Raw genomic sequence first — 19,010 nt, forward strand, 5'->3', positions numbered from 1 at the left:
AACCCAGAAGTAGAAGTGAGGAAGCAGAGCTTTCCAGGCATGGGGGACATACAGTGAAAAGAAGCAGAGATAAGACATATAGTGTAGCATGCAAGAAACAGCAGAGAAATTAGTATAACTGGATCTTATAGGATATATAGCAGAGTAGAGTTTAAGAGACCAGATTATAAAGGCTTTTTAGAAGATTGATATCTATATCTCAATATGTACAGACAGACACATTGAGTGATTGATCAAACAGGTAATAATTAGTCACTGAAGTTTATTAATAAGAGAGTCAGACTTACTCTTTAGAAAGATTACTTTGGCAGCTGGTAAAGGAGTGTGTTGTGACAGGGATACTAATCATGAGATGATTTCCCATAGTCCAGATGTGAGGTAAGCTACACTAATGTGGCAATTGTGTGAGTAGAAAGGGGATATCTCCAAGTATTTTTGTGATGTTTGACTTGGGCAACAGATTGGATACACAGAGTAAAAGAATGAAAAGTTGAATATGAACCATTTGTTGGAACCCTGGATAGCTGAGAAAATGTTGATCCTCAGGCCAATATTTTTTTTCTTTTTTTCATATTTTTATTTCTAATGTTTTACACAATGGCATGTAGTAGACAATTAAAAATATTTATGCCACTGTTGAGTTTTCCACAAAAACAGTGAGGTACCATCATCCAATAAAACTTGCATTTTTAGCTATATGGTGGTAATTTTTTTCAAGTTATGCCTTTCATTAGTGCTTTCTTTTTCTATTAAAGTTTTTTTTTCAAAATATATGTGTGGACAATTCTTCAACATTAGCCCTTGCAAAACTTTGTGTTCCAATTTTCCCTCCTTCCCGCATACCCTCCCATAGATGCTATGTTAAACATGGTAAAAATGTAAGTCTCCCCAGGCCTCTCTGAAATCATCCTGCTGGGCATTTCGTACAGGATAATTATACCATAACTTATTCAGCCATTCTCCATTTGATGGGCATCCACTCAGTTTACAATTTCTAGCCACTACAAAAAGGGCTGCCACAAACATTTTTGCACATGTGGGTCCCTTTTGTTCCTTTAAGATCTCTTTGGGATATAAGCCTAGTAGAAACACTGATGGATCAAATTTAATAACTTTTTGATCATAGTTCCAAATTGCTCACAAGAATGGTTGGATAAGTTCACAACTCCATCAACAATGCATCAGTGTCCCAGTTTTCCCACATCCCCTCCAACATTCATCATTATATTTTCCTATCATTTCAGCCAATCTGAGAGGTGTGTAATGATATCTCAGAGTTGTCTTAATTTTCATTTCTCTGATCAATAGTGATTCAGAGCACCTTTTCATATGGCTAGAAATAGGTTCAATTTCTTTATCTAAAATTGTGTGTTTATATCCTTTGAATATTTATCAATTAGAGAATGGCTTGAATTCTTATAAATTTGAGTCAGTTTTCTCATTTTAGAAATGAGGCTTTTAGCAGAATCTTTGAATGTAAAAATTTTTCTCTAGTTTATTGCTTCCCTTCTCATCTTATATGCATTAGTTTTGTTTGTACAAAAACTTTTTATCTTAATATAATCAAAATGATCTCTTTTGTCATCAATAATGATCTCTAGTTCTTCTTTGGTAACAAATTCCTTCCTCCTCCACAGATCTGAGAGGTAAATTATCCTATGTTCTTCTAATTTGTCTATAATATTATTTTTATAATATTATTCTTTATGTCTAGATGATGAACGTATTTCAACCTTATCTTGATATATGATGCTAGGTAGATCAATGCTTAGTTTCTGTCATACTAGTTTCCAATTTTTCAAGCATTTTTTGTCAAATAGTGAATTCTTGTCCCAAAAGCTGGAGTCTTTGAATTAGTCAAACTAGATTACTATAATCATTGACTATTTTGTTCTGTGAACCTAACCTATTCCACTGATTAACTACTGTATTTCTTATCCACTAACAAATGTTTTTGATGACTGCTACTTTAATAGTAGAGCTTTAGATCTGGTAGAGCTAAACCATCTTCATTTGCTTTTTTTTCCCCATTAATTCCCTTGAAATTCTTGGCTTTTTGCTCTTCCAGATTATTTTTTTTGTTATTTTTTCTAGGTTAGTAAAATAGTTTATTGGAAGTTTAATTGGTATAGCACTAAATAGATACAGTAGGTAGTATTGTCATATTTTATTATATTCGATCGACCTATCCAAGATCACTTGATATTTTTCCAATTGTTTAGATCTTTCTTTATTTATGTGGAAAGTGTTTTGTAGTTTTGCTCATATACTTCCTGACTTTCACTTGGACAGTAGATTCCCAAATATTTTATACTATTGACAGTTCTTTTAAATGGAATTTCTCTTTGTATCTCTTGCTGTTAGATTTTCTTAGTGATGTAATAAAATGCTGATATTTTATGTGGATTTATTTTGTATCCTGCAACTTTGCTAAAGGTATTCATTAGTTCTAATAGTTTTTTAGTTGATTCTCTAGGGTTCTCTAAGTATACTATCATATCATCTGCAAAGAGTGATAATTTAGTTTCTTAATTACCTACTCTAATTCCTTTAATCTTTGCTGAAGCTAGCATTTCTAATCAATATTGAATAATAATGGTGATAGTGGGCAGCCTTGTTTCACCCATGAAATCATCGGGAATGGTTCCAATTTATCATCATTACATATGATGTTTACTAATGGTTTTAAATAGATGCTACTGACTGTTTTTAAGGAATAGTCCACTTATTCCTATACTCTCTAATGTTTTTAATAGGATTTTGTCAATGTTTTTCTGCATCTATTGAGATGATCATGTGGTTTTTTGTTAATTTGATTATTGATATAGTCAATTATGCTAATAGTTTTCCTAATATTGAACCAGCCCTGCATTCTTGATATAAATCCTACTTGGTCATGGTGTATTATCCTGGGGATGACTTTCCGTAATCTTTTTGATAATATTCTGTTTAAGATTTTTGCATCAATATGCATTAGGGAAATCAGTCTATATTTTTTTTTCTATTTTCATCTTACCTGGTTTAAATATAAATGTCATAAAAGGAATTTGTTAGGAGTCCTTCTTTCCCTATTTTTTCTAAAAGTTTATATACTATTGGAGTTCATTGTTCTTTAAATGTTTGGTAGAATTCACATGTAAATCCATCTGGAGATTTTTCTTATGGAGTGAATTAATAGCTTGTTCTATTTCTTTTTTAAAAATGGGAATATTTAATAATTTATTTCCTTTTCTGTTAATCTGGACAATCTATATTTTTTGCAGGCATTCCTCTATTTTGCTTAGGTTATCAAAATTATTGGCATAAATTTGGGCAAAATAACTCCTAATTATTGTCCTAATTTCCTCTTCATTGGCAGAAAGTTCTCCCTTTTCATTTTAGACACTAACAATTTCATTTTCCTTTTTCTTATCAAATTAAATAAAATTTTATCTCTCTTGGTTTTTTCCCCATCAAATCAACTCTTAGTTTTGTTTATTAATTCAATAGTATTTTTTAACTTTCAATTTTATAAATCTCTTCTTTTATTTTTAGAATTTTAAGTTTGGTATTTGATTGGGGGTTTTAAATTTGTTTTTTTTTTTTTTCTAGTTTTTTTAGTTGCAAACCCAATGCCTTGATCTTCTCTTTCTGTATTACATGCAAGTAAGCATCTACAGATATAGTTTCTCCTTATTACTGCTGCAGGAAATTTTGGTATGTTGTCTCATTATTGTCATTCTCTTGGATGAAATTATTAATTATGTCTAAGATTTGAAATTTCACTTATTCATTCTTTAGATTGAAATTATTTAGTTTCCAATTACTTTTTGGTCTATTTACCCCTAGCATTTTGTTGAATATAGGTTTTTTGCATTGTGATCTGAAAAAGAGTGCATTTACTATTTCTGCCTTTCTGCATTTAATTTTGAGGTCTTTATGTCCTGATATATGGTCAATTTTTGTATAGGTTCCATGAACTGCTGAAAAAAAAAGTGTACTCCTTTCTGTCTCCATTCAATTTTCTCCAAAGATCTATCATACCTAACTTTTCTAATATTCTATTTACCTCTTTAAGTTCTTTCTTATTTCTTTTGTGGTTTGATTTATCTAATTCTGAGAGTGCAAGGTTAAGATCTCCCACTATTATAGTTTTGGTGTCTATTTCTTCTTGCAGCTCTCTTTTTAAAAAATTTATTTATCTATCTATTTATTTATTTTTAATATGGCTTTTTATTTACGAGATATATGCATAGGTAATTTTACAGCATTGATAATTGCCAAACCTTTTGTTCCAATTTTTTCCCTCCTTCCCCCCACCCCCTCCCTCAGATGGCAGATTGACATGTTAAATATGTTAAAATATTAAATATGTTAAAGTATAAATTAAATACATTATATGTACAAAAAGAATCAGACTTTGAAACAGTGTACAATTAACCTGTGAAGGAAATCAAAAATGCAAGCAGACAAAAATAGAGGGATTGGGAATTCTATGTAGTGGTTTATAGTCATCTCCTAGAATTCTTTTGCTGGGTGTAGCTGGTTCAATTCATTACTGCTCTATTGGAACTGATTTGGTTCATCTCATTATTGAAGATGTCCATGTCCATCAAAATTGATCATCATACAATATTGTTGTTGAAATATATAATGATCTCCTGGTCCTGCTCATTTCACTCAGCAGCAGTTCATGAAAGTCTCTCCAGGCCTTTCTGAAATTCTCCTGTTTGTCATTTCTTACAGAACAATAATATTTCATAATATTCATATACCAAAATTTATTCAGCCATCTCTAATTGATGGGCATCCACTCAGTTTCCAGTTTCTGGCCACTACAAAGAGGGCTGCCACAAACATTCTTGCACATACAGGTCCCTTTCCCTTTTTTAAAATCTCTTTGGGATATAAGCCCAGTAATAACACTGCTGGATCAAAGGATATGTACATTTTGGTAACTTTTTGTTCTTGCAGCTCTCTTAACTTCTCCTTTAGGAATTTCCATGATATACCACTTGTTGAATATATGTTTAGTATTGATATTGCTTCATTATCTATAGTACCCTTTAGCAAGATATAATTTCCTTCCTTATGTCTTTTAATTAGATTAATTTTTGCTTTTGCTTTATCTGAGATCAGGATAGCTAATGCTGCTTTTTTTTTTTTTTTTTTTTACTTCACGTGAAGCATGATAAATTCTGCTATAGCTTTTTGCTTTTACTCTGTATGTATCACTCTTCTTTAAATATGTTTCTTGTAAATAACATATTGTAGGATTCTGGATTTTAATCTAGTCTGGTATCTGCTTCTGCTTTATGGGAGAGTTCACACTATTCATATTTATGGTTAAAACTACTAATTCTGTATTTTCTGCTATCTTATTTACCCCAAATTATACTTTTCTCTTTCCTTTCCTCCTTTTCTTCCTCCCCAGTATTTTATTTATGAGCACCACTTGCCTCAAGTAGCCCTCCTCTTTTAGAATCCTTCCCCATTTTCTATATTGTTTCTCTGCTATTTCTGTTTTTCCTTCTATTTAGCCTATTCCTTCCTTTTTCACCTTTCCCCTCCCACTTTTTTATAAGGTGAGAGAAATTTCTCTGTGAAACCAAATATATCTAATATTCCTTCTTTGAACCCAATCTGATGAGAATAAGATTCACATACTATTTATTTCCCTCTTTTCTTTCCCTCAATTATAATAGGTTTTCTCTGCCTCTTCATGAGATGTAATTTATCTCATTTTACACCACTTTCCTTTTTTCTGGTACGATCCTTTCTCCACCTCATTTCTTTTTTTTATTTTATAACAGTAAAATCAAATTATACATGCACTCTCTAAGTTTACTCATAATAAAAATACAGTTCTCCAGAGTTCTTTTCTTTTTACCTTTATATGCTTTTCTTGAGTTCTATTTTTGGAGGTCAAATTTTTTGTTTAGCTCTGGTCTTTTCATCAGAAATAAATGGAATTCACTTTTTTCAATGAATATCCATCTTCTTCCCTGAAAGAAAATGTTCATTTTAGCAGAGTAGTTTATTCTTGGCTGCATTCCAAATTCCTTTGCCTTTCACAGTATCAGATTACAGGTCCTTTTTTCCTTTAAGGTGGAAGCTGTTGGTCCTAGGTAATCCTTATTGTGGCTCCTAAGTATGTTAATTGTTTATTTTGTTTTGTTTTTCTGGCTACCTGTAATATCTTTTCCTTGGTCCGATAGTCCTGAAATTTAGCCACTATATTCCTTGGAGTTTTAACTTTGGGGTCTTGTTCAGGAGGTGATCAATGAATTCTTTCAATGGCGATTTTGCCTTGGTTCTATGACATCAGCGCAGTTCTCTTTGATGATTTCCTGAAAAATAGTGTCTAGGTTCTTTTTTTAATCATGGTTTTCAGGAAGTCCAATAATCCTTAGGTTGTCTCTCCATATCTATTTTCAGTTGTTTTTCCAAGTAGGTATTTTACATTTTCTTCTATTTCTTCATTATTTTTTTTTTTTTTTTGGTTTTGCTTGACTCATTGAGTCATTCATTTCCTTTTGTTCAATTCTGATTTTTAGTGAATTATTTTCTTTATTTACTTTTTAAAATTTCTTTTTGTATTTGTCCAATTGAATTTTTTAATGAGTTGTTTTGGATTTTTCCTATGGATTTTTTCCATTTCACAAATTCTGTTTTTCAGAAAGTTGTTTTCTTTTTCCATTTTGTCAAATCTATCTTTTAATGAGTTATATGTTTTTTCCATTTTACTGAGTCTATTTTGTAGTGAATATTCTTCAGATCATTTCTATGTTGCTTTTTCCAAACCCTCTTGCAAAGATATCATTTCCTTTTCCCATTTTTCTTCTAGCTCTCTTTTAAGATCCTTTTAAATTTTTTCTAGGAAAGCCTTGTGTAATGGGGTCCAATTTATATCATCCTTTGGGGCTTCATCTGGAGATCATCTGCTTTTACTCTCCAGGGATTGAAATATATTTTTCTCTTTCACCATAAAAATATTTATGGTCAGAGTTCTCTTTAGCTTTTTTATTCATTTTTTAATAAAAGTTGAAATCTGTTTTTAGGGCTAGGGAGATTGTCCAAACTTCCTCTATAAGTGGCAGTGGCTGTGCTGGGTCAGTGCTAACTCACTTCCAGTGCTGGGTGGGTATGGCCAGGTCCCATGAGTTTCTGGCATTTGGAGTTTCACTATTTAACTTTTATATTTGTGTTGGATATTCTGTAACTTCTTTTATGTTCTACTGGCTTGCAACCAGGGCAGAGTAGCCAAGACTATTGTAGATTCCTCCCTGTAGATTCTCCAGCATGTGGAGCCCCCCTGCCCTGGGTCTGCACTGCCTGCAATGACAAGAACAATATTAAAAAATAACTGAGAAGGATGGGGATGTGGAAGGTTGAAAAGGATTTCTCTTTTGGACATATTGAGTTTAACATATCTACTTAACTATAATATGAAATGTCTAATAGGTAGCTAGAAATGTGAGACTAGAGATCAGAAAACAATTAATGTATGGACAAGGAGATATGGTAATCATTTGCAGAGGTTGTAATTAAATCCATAAGAGCTGATTATATCATTAAGTGATAAAGTATAGAAGATGAGAAAAAGCAAGGTAAAGCCTTAGAAAAAACTGGCTAATGGGTATGACCTGAATTAACATCCAGCCAAGTAGTCTAAGAAAAAGTAGTCAGATGAGTGAAAAAAGAAAGAACATAGAGAAGTATCAAGAAGACTTAGAGAAGAGAAAATATGAGGGAGCAAAGAGTTATCAGCAATGTCTAAGTTTTTATAGAAGTCAAGAATGGTGAGCATTGAGAAAATGGTGAGAATCAGGTTTGTCAATTAAGAGATGTGTGGTAACTTTGGAAAGAACAGATCAAATTGAATGCTAATACTGGAATCCAGATTATAGAGATTTTTTAGGAGAGTAAGTGAAAAGTAAGCAAAGGTATAAAGTATAGATAGCTTTGTCAAGGAAGTTAATCATGATAGGAAAATATAGAAATATAGAAATATAGCTTGTATAGATAATCAGGTCAAGTGAGAATTTTTAAGGATGGGACAGATATGAGTAGGTTAAACATTCAGGCTATAGGGAAACATCCCATAGCTGGAAGAGTCTTCTCAGCCCTTAAATATTTCAGTATGATTACATCACTATAGCAACTGAGAACATGCAACTATTACATCACCATATCACATTAAGTATATGTTTAGAGAACCATTATCTCACACTGAGTAGGTACTTAACTATAAGCACCCTGCTGTCCTTGGTTCAAGTACACCTTTTCAGAATTCCAGTTCCCTACATCTCCCACTTTCTTTTTTTTAAGAACACTGAAAATACCAAAAAGGAGGTGATCACACGCTCCCTGACTTCTCAGGAAGGGAGTTTAGAGCACCAAAGGGAAATGGAAAGTCAAATCAGATATTGTTAGAAGGTTTCTTCTGGGCTGAAGGAGCTTACTTGAAAGAGGTATACATAAATCCATCAGCATAGGAAGTATTATACAAGCACACATATAACATAGGCTAGTAGTGATGTAACAAACAACATAAACCAATATGAAGAATTATACATATGTATAAATCCTAGAAGGAGGGTAAATAAATAAAAATAACAATACACCTTCAGCAGCCAAGAGACAGTCCAAAACCAATCTATTTTCCATCACTTCACATGTCAGGGAATCCAGTGATACCTGCAAGTTTTGAAGTCCTTCAAAAGTCTCATCATGTGTCAGGGAATCCAATGATTCCTGCAGAATTTGAAGTCCTGCATCAGTCTCATCAACAATTTTTTTTTTTTAATGTTCATAAGTCAATTGCCATACATATAGGGTTAACTGTAAGGGTCTTTCAGTGGCACACATTGTCAGAGATGGAACCACCAGGTGTTTCTTGGGACTTCTTCGTTTTAAGGATCTTCTCCATTTCTCTCCAATGGACAAGGTGAATATGACTCATTGGCACCCATCTGATTCTTTCTCTATCTGTAGAGATACAAGTAAACTTCTCTCCCAAGCAGTTAACCTATCTGGTCCTCCCATTCACAAGTTTCTGGATCTCTCCATATCACCTGGTGATTATCTGGAACTGCTCACATTGGACACTGCCCTTCTGATGGGTTATAAAACCTGTCTGCTGGAGCCAGTGTACCTTTGTCAAAAATCAAGAAGTTAATTGTATAAAGAGCTAAATTTAGAAGTTCTCTAGGGTTACCTATGGATCCCCCTTTCTTTTGTTTTTGGAGGAGTGTATTGATGACTCTGTTTCTCCTCTCTACAATTGTCTGTCCTTGAGGATTAAAGGGTATGACAGTGATGTGTAAAATCTTATATTGTGCACAAAACTGTGCAAAATGTTTAGAAATATATGCAGGTCCATTATTTGTTTATATTGCTTGCCACACACTCATAATTGCAAATGCTTGTATAAGGAATTCAGTGACCACTTGGGCTGTCTCTTTTGATGCTGATATTGCAAAAGTAAATCCTGAAAAGGTGTCTACTACAACATTGATAAAAGATAGACAACCAACAGATTTATAATGGGTCATATCCATTTGCTAAATTTTGTTGGGTCTCAAACCATGAGGATTCTTTCCTGGAGGGAATATAGAAGTGTGGAAAGGAATACAAGCTGTACAGGCTTTTACTAAGCTTCTAGCTTCCTCTTTTGTTATTCCAAATTGTAAACATAAAGCTCAAGCAGCCTGATGATATTTAGATTGAGATTCTTGGGCTTCCTGAAATAAAGGAGTATTGACTCACATGGTTTCAAGGTGATTTGCCTCTGAATTACATCAAAAATAAGACCTAGAAGTCCACCTTGAGAGTGGACATGCAAAATTAAATCTTACCTGGATGCTTTTTTAGTTGCTCTTGAAATTCCTTAAGGAGATGAGATATAATTATATATATATATATATATATATATATATATATATATATATATATATATATATATATATATATATATATATATATATATATATATATATATATGTATATGTATATATATATATGTATGTATATATATATGTATATATATGTATGTATATATATATGTATATATATGTATATACACATACATACATAGGCTGAATCAATATTATATTTATATCTCCTGGATAATAAGTAAGAGTTAGAATGATTGCATACAATTCATTCTGCTGAGTGGACTTAAAAGGAGTTCTGACTACTCTCTTTATAGTTAAGTCAAGAGAGTGTATAGCACAAATGTTATGTTTGGATGCATCTGTAAAGATAGTTGGTCCTTTAAGAGAAGCCTTAGAAGCTTTTTCTTCAAAAGCCCCATTGCCAATTATTTTCAGGCTATCTTTTATGGAGACCCATGTGGAAAATTTGTAGCTGTGGCCAATAGGATTGGCCACTCTGGGATGGTTTCACAGCATACATTAATTTGTGCATTGGTATAAAAGGTGTATATCTTGCCAGGTCTTATCCCAGATAATTGTACTACTTGCTTAATTGTTGGGACCCTGGATCTCTTAGAATCAGCCGGAGTCAGCATAATTAAAAACCTTTATTCTTGGTCTTTTGTGGTGGTGGTTATGGGATTAGATCTAGCAATCTCCACACCTCCTTCTTCTCTCTCCACTGCCAGGAGAATGAATTAATCTCCTCCTTCTATTATACCCACTCATGTCACTTTCCCTTCTTTGTCCATACCCACCGATCTAGCCAGTATAGAATAGTTGGGGAGGGTCATCCTTCAAATATGTTAATAGAGAATTGTTCAATTGGCAATTAGCCTCACATGCTCCATTATCCAAGTGCATTTGCTCAGTTCTAGCCCTTTACACTTAATGACCTTTAATAAAATTCTAGCCACAAGCACTGGGTAAGGAGTAAGGTTGTGCTGGGAGGTTCACCCGCTCTATCACGCTGTCTCCTTGATGAAGGACTGTTCCCTCTTGTGTAGCAAAAACTAATATTTCCAAGGGTTTTTGAGTGACTCTTTCAACCACATTGGATAAAGCCAGTTCAACTTCTCTCAAAGTCTCTTGAGCTTCTTTTATAAGCTGGAGTGATAAGTTTAAAGCAATGTCTCCCCTTAAAATGTCATATAATGGTTGCAATTGATAGGTAGTCAAGCCTAACGCTGGACACATCTATGGATATCTTTTATCAATTTCTGAAAGTCATTTAAGGTGTTTAGCTTTTGTGTTCTTAAGGAAAATTTTTGTGCTGTAAGCACCTTAGGTACACTTCATATCTTAAATATTGAAAAGGAGCATGCCTTTGATTTTTTTTTTCTGGAGCTATGTGCAATTTAATCTTTGGCCAATGACTAGACCAATTGGCACCTCTAATGATTATATGATCTTCATCCATGTCTACCAATCCTTCTAATGGTATGCCATTTACATAGACAGTGAGCATAGGATGGTCAGCTGTAACAGCTGCAGTCTAGAATATTCATGGTTCTGTTGCTGGGAGTCAAAATCTGGGCTAATATCATCTGATTGCCTATCAGCAGTATGTATCAGTAAACCAGATGCTACTACTTCTTCTGGGTGATAAATCACACATTGTCTACCTGTATTAGTGACTGGGATATTAGCTACCCATTCCCCAGTTTTCCAAATCAGTGTATGGATGGACACTGTTTTGTAAGCACTCTCAAGAGATGAAATAGTCAAGCCTGCTGTTCCTGGAGGCAAAGAATCTATAGGGGATATCTCGTTAGTGCTAGCTGCATACAAATCTATTATCCCTGATTATAATCCCTTTTTCCCATCAAGTTGTTTCTTGGCTGATTGATCATGTCTAAGACTGAAATTCTAAAGACTCTCTGGGTGTAATATTGGCTGCCATCATGCCCCAGGTGTTTTTGTTTGTTTGGTTGGTTGGTTGGTTGGTTTTTTTGCCTGGGGCCCTAGAGTTGAGCTCTGCTTCCTGTTTCCCTGAGTCAATATAGATTCTGATGCCCAATAGAAGCCTTTGTTGCATGTTGTACATGGGGTTTGAGGTCTTGTTCTCCCACCCTGTTTTTTCATGCCAACATTGAGCTTTCAAATACCCTATTTACCACATTGAAAGCATTGACAAGTCTCTGTAGAGACTTGTCCCTCGCCAAAAGGGACCCTGTCTTCCCATGTTCAGATCTTGGGAAGTCTGCATCATAGCCTGTGTATAAATGGTATTTGTGTCCACGGTGGCACAGCATCTTATGATCTCATCTAATGGAGCATCCTTGTGTAGTCCTAGTATAATTCTTCTACAAACCTCATTAGCATTATCTTTAGCAAGTTGTCTTATGATAATTTCTGTAGCTACATTTTCACCATTATTTTGTATGACAGCTGTCTGCAGATATTCCATGAAATCAGAAAAGGTTCATGTATTTTCATGAAGGCTTGCCCTCTATCTTGCCTTCGTGGGAGGGTGCCCTATGCTTTGATAGCAGCAGAAGCAATTTGCTCATGTGCTGCTACAGGGTAACTAATCTGTTCTAAAGTATCTGCATAAGGACCTACACCTGTTAGTTGGCCAAAGGTGACTGATATATTAACTCCAGGTTGCCTATTTTTGTTGGGTTTGTATTCTACAGAATTCATTATACTCAGAAAGTCACAATAATTTTTGTCCATGTTCTAAACATGTCCTTGCTATAGATTTCAATCACTAGAGGTTAAAACTTCAAAAGCTAAATTATCTAATAACATCTTAACATAAGATGATGTAGACCCATGAAGAGTGCAAGCCTTTTTCAGATCTTTGATAATTTCCAGATTAAAAGGAGTGTATTTTCTTTTTTCTTGATGTGAAGAGTCAAACTCTTCAATCTCAGGGTTCATTTCTATTCACAAATCATATGTATCCTGTCTTTCCTCTTTAGCTGTAACTAGTGCCTTGTGTAATAGTGTCATAGGGGTGGACAAAACTGCTATATGAGTGGTGCTGATGGTGTCACTGCCCTTCCGACTCTTCCTCCACCCTCCACCCACAAAGGTAAAATTGAGGGAGGAAGATTAGGAGATGGGGAATGCCCTAAGAGTGTTTGGTGGGGTGTAACTGAGCTGTGAAAGTAAAAAGCACCACACTCCTTAAGTTCATCAGCACTATACTTAACTCCTTTCATGTCCAATTCTCCATGCTTTTCAGCTGCTTTGCCAGTACCATCCCCTTCTGCTCTTTCTCTTCACACTTCCTTGTCTGGCTGTCCATCTTAATTTTTTTCCTTTTTTTTTTTTTAGAATTCATGGGATTCTTTAAAGCCAATTTCATTATGCTGTACATAAGTAGTGTTTCTCAGGAATTGAATCAGGACCCATAGCTTTGTAATATTCAATTAGTTGCTCTCCCACTATTTCCCACATATCTGGCTCTAATTTTTCTTCCTTAGAGATCCAAGGAGATGTGCACTCTAATATATTTGAGTCCACTGATCTGCTTCCAAGTTACCAACAAACCTTTCTTTTTTATTAACTTAACTATGCATTCTACATACTTCCTTCAGAGTGTGGGAGGCTCTTTTCTTAGTATTTGCCCCATTTCAGCTAAAAAAATGAAAGTGACTAGTTTAGCCCTTACCAAAGTTTCCTGCTTGTCTATTTTTATACTCATCCTATTTCCAGGTCACAGGAACTTCACTGAACTCATTGATCCTATGGTATGTATGGTCCTGGCAACCTAGAATAGTGTGCCTAGATAGTCTGGCACAAACTAGGCAATGAATTCATTGAAGAAAGAGAGAACTCTGGAATTCATACATTAAAAACTATCAAAATCTTGATTGTGTAAGAAATTGTGTTGAATGAAATTCAGAGGTAATTGATTACTGATTGATAAATTAAAAGAAAAAGTCTTGAAGTGGCAATGGAAAACAACAACTCTATGAATGGATGTTGGTAAAAGTATATAGGGTACTTGAAAGAATGGTCAGGAAAACTTGTCTTCAGGGAAAAAAAACAAAAACAAAAACAGGCATCAAGCCAGTGAAGGACCTCAATTTCATGTCTCATACAAATAAGTTGAATACTGAAAGTTGTTTATTTGTTTAAATTGGATAAGAAAAAAGTTTGAAGGGGACATGAGAGATATCTTAATGTATGTTCTTGGCTAATATATAGATGAAGAATTTGATTTTATATTTTTGGCCTCTGAGGTCATTGTCAAAATCAATTAGAGCAAATTACCAAAAAAGGAAGTTTTAATCTGTATATAAGTAAAAACTTTGGACTACATTGGGAAGTCTTAATCCATCTCATTGGAGGTGTGTGTGAAAAATGTTTGGAGAAAATTATTTTTTTTAAAAGAAGAATATATTTTCAATACGTATTATAACTTCTTGTGTTTTGGATTAGATAGTCTCTGAGGTATTTTCCAGCTCAAAAATACTATGATTCAATTAAGCAGTCTTCTTGTCCAATATAGAACAAATTATTATAGAGGTAGCCACCTGGCAGTAACCCAAAAAATTATTTTTAAAATTAAAAAAAACCAAACAAACCTTGTTTAGTAATTGTTGGTTTATGTTGTCATTTTTTCTACTTTCTATACCTCTATAGGAAATGCTCCTTTCTTTCATTTTAGACCTTGTCATTGTTCATATAAGGATCTGGAAAATCGATACTTCTTCTCCTGACTGATACTTTTTCAGAATTAGTCTTATTATAATCTACCTTCTATATAATAGTGAAATTCAACAAATATGTTGGCTGGCAAATACTTAAATAAATATATATTATATACATATACAAATATGTATATAATATATATTTAAAGCACAAAAATAGTAAAAGATTGATCCAGACAACTAATAATCAGAAATATTTAGAAAGCATAAAAATAAGAAATGATTGATCAAGACAACTAATAATCAAAAAGTTTAGGGAAAGAGAAATTCACTTCTAGCCAGAGAATTGGGGAAAACGTCATGGAGAAAGTAGTGAGTGGGTTCAACGGATAAGAATTTCATGTGAGCACATTAGAAATGGGTCAGGAAGGGATAGCCATAGTTACAAAATAGGAGAAGAAAGATGACCCAAAGAAGGAGAGAAATAGGAGGCCCTGAAATGACTTGGTTAAGGAACTGAAATATGCCAAGAAATGTAAGGGAGAAGAAAACAAAGAAAAGTTGATCTGAACAAGTCTCAATTGCCACAGAAAGATCCAATAAAATGAGCATTGGAAAAAGGCTATCGGATTTGGTGATTCATAGGATAATAAATCAAAGATTCAGAGACAGAAATCAACATAGAAGTAATCTAGTCCAATTCTTTCTATTTACTGATGGAAAGACTGAAGTCCAGAAAAGTAGAGTGAGTAGCCACAAAGGTCATAAAGAATAACAAATCAAAATTTGTACTCAGGTCTTTGGCTCAAAATGCAACACTTTTTACCTCCCCATTCTGTCTCTCCAATTAATTTAACTAATGAAAAGATCATTATTGATTCTGGAGTGTACAATTTCATAAAAGTTATAAGAATAAAAGTTTGAAAATAAGAGGTTAAAGTGTGAATGGATATTTAGGAGGTGATGGTAGCAAATATAGTCTGTCTTTTTTTAAAGTATAATAAGCAGATAAAAAATTAGACAGCAGCTTGAGTAGCAAGACAAAATTTCATTGTTGTTATTGTTGTCTTCACCATCAAAGGGATCTTCATAGAAAGACTCTTTTCCATGTTCTCTTCTGCTGCCAACATTTCCTGGGCCTCTGCCAATGGTTCTGGATGCTCTGCCTCCTAGTTATGTGTTTCCACCATGGTGAATCCCAGGAAAGCTGTTCAAATTCAAAGTGAGTCAAAGAAAATGATTCCTACCTTAAATAAATAGTAAGGATGAAGGCATAACTGAAAATGAAGAGGGTATAGTCCCTCAGAAGAGCAAGAAGGGCTGCAGCAAAGAAACTACCACTGGATGGACCTTGCATGTATAAACTTTTGTGGAGATGGATTATAAATGTGAGAGTCAACATTTTTTGTCTTTGAGTTACCTTGAGTTTATGATGTTGTTAGGTTGTTTTTTTAGGTCATGTCCAACATTTGAGACATCATTTTGCCAAACTATTTTTCCAGAAAAAAGAAAAAGGAAAAGAGAGGAGAGGAGAGGATGTGACAAAAAAGAAAAGGAAAGCAAAAACTATAATATTGGTATGGCTTCAACCCCATTCTTAGTTTTTGAGCTGCCTTACTTACCCAACCTTCCTTCATGCTGGCAGTTCTAGGGTTACCAGAGAGGGTTACACAATACAGGTATAAGTCTCTATGGATTGCTGGGTTTTTTTTTTGTTTTTGTTGTTGTTCTTTCTCTCTCTGTTTACCTTCCTCACTCTTTTTTTAGTACTACACCACTGCTGTCACTATCACCACCACTATCAATATCATCACCCTTACCACCATCACCATTGCTTCTGCATTGTACTTCCTGAGCTTGCACTTGTTTGCCTCCCAGTTATCTGAAATTAGTCAGTAAGACATCTTTAACTCATAAATATATGTTATAAGATAAAGAAAAATCAAGAATAATTAAAACATCACATTCTGCCCATAAACGTGTCACAAAAATGAATGTAGTATACAAAGTGTGGGAAACACTAATAGAAACTTAGCAAGGAGGGATGCGGGGAAACATTTGCCTAGGCTAGGTCAAAATTCTGAACTGCAGGCTTTTGATGTTATTAGTCTTTTCAAAATTAATCTGCAACTCAGGAAACATTTTTGCTAGCTGATCCCTTTTTTGGTGCTCACTGCTCTTCTGCTAGGGAAAGCTATTTCTCTTCTACTATCAAGCCAATGAAATACAATGACAAGCTCTTATTGAATCCAGCAGTACTTATAGCATCTTTCCATAGTCCCCAGGCAATTATTTGATTTATAAATTTGTCAGTTATAAACTTTAAAACTCTAAAAATATCCATATGCAAATAAGATTATGACCCACAAACTCTTTCAGCCTTAGTTATTTCAGTCATTGCTTTGCTTTAAACAGATTTTTTTTCAGTACATTGATTTGCAGGACACTCTCCTACTCTATACATAATACTTAGAACAGTTTGCATTTTCAACATTATATTTGAGAGAGTGTGTTTCTTCAAGAGTTGATTTTTATCAATTTTCCTTTCACAAAGATTCTCTTTCTGCCCTATTCAGAAACCAAACTGTGGAGATATGAAGTGAAGTACCTTACATTAGGATAGGGGAAATTAGACATAAGGGTACACAGCTGTAATTACAACTGGTGGAATCTCTTGAAATTGAGAGATGTGACATGTATTGGACAATACAGATTGGATATCTGTCCTAAATTCAGCATAAATAATATGAGCTTCTAAATCCTTAGGGAGGGGGGAGTTACTACATAGCCTATAAAGGCATGATGCTGGCCCAGATCAGAAGTGGACAAAATCAAAAATCCTTATTAGATAAGTAGTGGGATCAGTTAATAAGTAGTACCCATATTTTCAGTCTGGAGAAAGTAGGGAGACTTAGTCTTAATATTAAAATAAAATTGATAAGTAAGGGGGGAAATCCTCTTTTCAGGTAAAGGGAAAAAGTCAGAAGCAAAGGGTAGAGATTAGAGAGATAGAAAAATAGAGTGCATGTAGGTAATAAAAAAATATGATTGGAGTAGCAAGATCCTAGAAGTGGCAGAGGGACTAGGTAGCATGGTATCTTGGAAAGAATATTAGATTTCAAGGCACTGTACCTGGATACAAATCCCCTATCTGCTACCTATTAGTTGTGTTATCTTGAGAAAATGACCCAACCTCTCTGGGCTTCCATTTCCTCAAGAAAAATAAGAGAACTGGATTATGTGACTTCTAAGCTCACCCAGTTATAAATTTATTATCTTGTTGTGTCAAAGAAACAAGTAAAGGGTTAGCCTTGGCAAAGGTGAGCTGATATCTTCTGAGAAGGGAGAAAAGAAGGAAAAATGGCCTTAGACATAGAGTGTTTCAGATCTAGAAAAAAAGATAAATAAAATAATAAGCCTCAGTTTTCTGGGGGAAAAAGCAGGAGTAAAATCATCAGCTGAAGAGAAAAAGTAGAGCTTGAGGCTTCAAGACAACTTTTATAAGGAACATAATAAGAAAAAAATAAGAAATGTTTTTAAAGATTGCTATGCAGTGGTGATAGATCATTTGAAATGGCATGGATTTTTAGTGGACTCATTCAACAGAATTTTGTGCCTTAGAAAATTTGGAAATAGGATCAGAGAAAGCAGCTATATGGGTGACTCAGAGTAGGGATTAACAGCATAGCAATATTCTAATGTGAGAAAAGAAAAAAAAATTCAGGGCCATTGCATTTTTTTTTAAATGACTAACTATATCGTCAAAATTGCAGAGAAAAATGTGAAACAAAAGAAGAGATGATGGAGGGATAGAAGGTCACAATAAGGACAAAAAACAGGTTCAAAAGCAGTGAAATGATAAAATAGGTGGGAGGATCTGCAATCATTTTCAGAACGGAGAATTGAACCACAACAATTGGCATTAATCACAAAAATGGTCAAAAGACCAGACTGGTTGTGAGCAGTTCAATTTGATGACTACACATAAAGATAACCTCAGAGCTGTGAAGCTATTAACCAAAGAATAGCTTATTTGCCTATCTATATGGTTTAATTTGTAGTTCATGAGAGCATTTATGTCTTCTCTTCGCTATTCACTTTAATTGATTTCTCATTCTGCAAATAGAACCAATATACAATTAACCTTGTGAATACTTCTTTAAGGGGTACATTTTTAGATTTGATTTGTCTCAGCTTGGTCATTCTCATTGACCTGAAGGTCACAGAAGGAACATATCGGTAGCTTTTGGGTAAGCAATACTGAACTGAATCACTTTAGATACAAGGGTAAGGCATAGGGAAAAATGTCTTCTGACTTAAATAGTTTAAGATAATTACAGTGGCTGGTAACATCTAAAAGACACAGTACAAATTAATATTTTGAACTGGACACTAGCTATATACTTTAAAAGAATTTCAGTTGATAAAATTAAATCAGCGTTTTAAATGAAATTTTCTTTTTTATTAAAACTTTTCATTTACAAAA

Source organism: Sminthopsis crassicaudata, chromosome 2 (genome assembly GCF_048593235.1).
Source record: "Sminthopsis crassicaudata isolate SCR6 chromosome 2, ASM4859323v1, whole genome shotgun sequence".
Taxonomy (NCBI): domain Eukaryota; kingdom Metazoa; phylum Chordata; class Mammalia; order Dasyuromorphia; family Dasyuridae; genus Sminthopsis; species Sminthopsis crassicaudata.